We start from the raw sequence: 446 nt of genomic DNA, 5'->3' as shown, positions 1-446 counted from the left end.
GCTCTATCTCTCTCTCTCTCTCTCTCTCTCTCTCTCTCTCTCTTTCTCTCTCTCTGCCTCTCCCTCTCCGTCTCTCCCTCTCCCTTTCTCCTTCTCTCTCTCCCCTTCTCTCTCCCCTTCTCTCTCTCTCTCTCTCTCTCTCTCTCTCTCTCTCTCTCTCTCTCTCTCTCTCTTCTCTTTCTCTCTCTTTCTCTCTCTCTCTCTCTCGCTCTCTCTCTCTCTCTCATAAATCATAACATGATTTATATATATATATCTATATTTTTTTTTCTTAGGAGGGAAGAGAAGAAAAGAAAAATGACAGGAAGAGATATGGCAAGAAGAAAAGAGTAGGGGAGAGGAGAAGAGAAGAGAAGAGATGGGAGGAGAAGAAAAGAGAAGAGAAGAGAAGAGAAGAGAGAGAAATAAAGAGAAAGAGAAAAAGAGAAAGAAAGAATAAGAGCGTG

This window comes from Penaeus japonicus, unplaced genomic scaffold (genome assembly GCF_977035675.1).
Source record: "Penaeus japonicus unplaced genomic scaffold, GWHDUDI00000001_assembly GWHDUDI00000028, whole genome shotgun sequence".
NCBI classification, from domain to species: Eukaryota; Metazoa; Arthropoda; class Malacostraca; order Decapoda; family Penaeidae; genus Penaeus; species Penaeus japonicus.
This window is presented reverse-complemented; position numbering follows the sequence as displayed.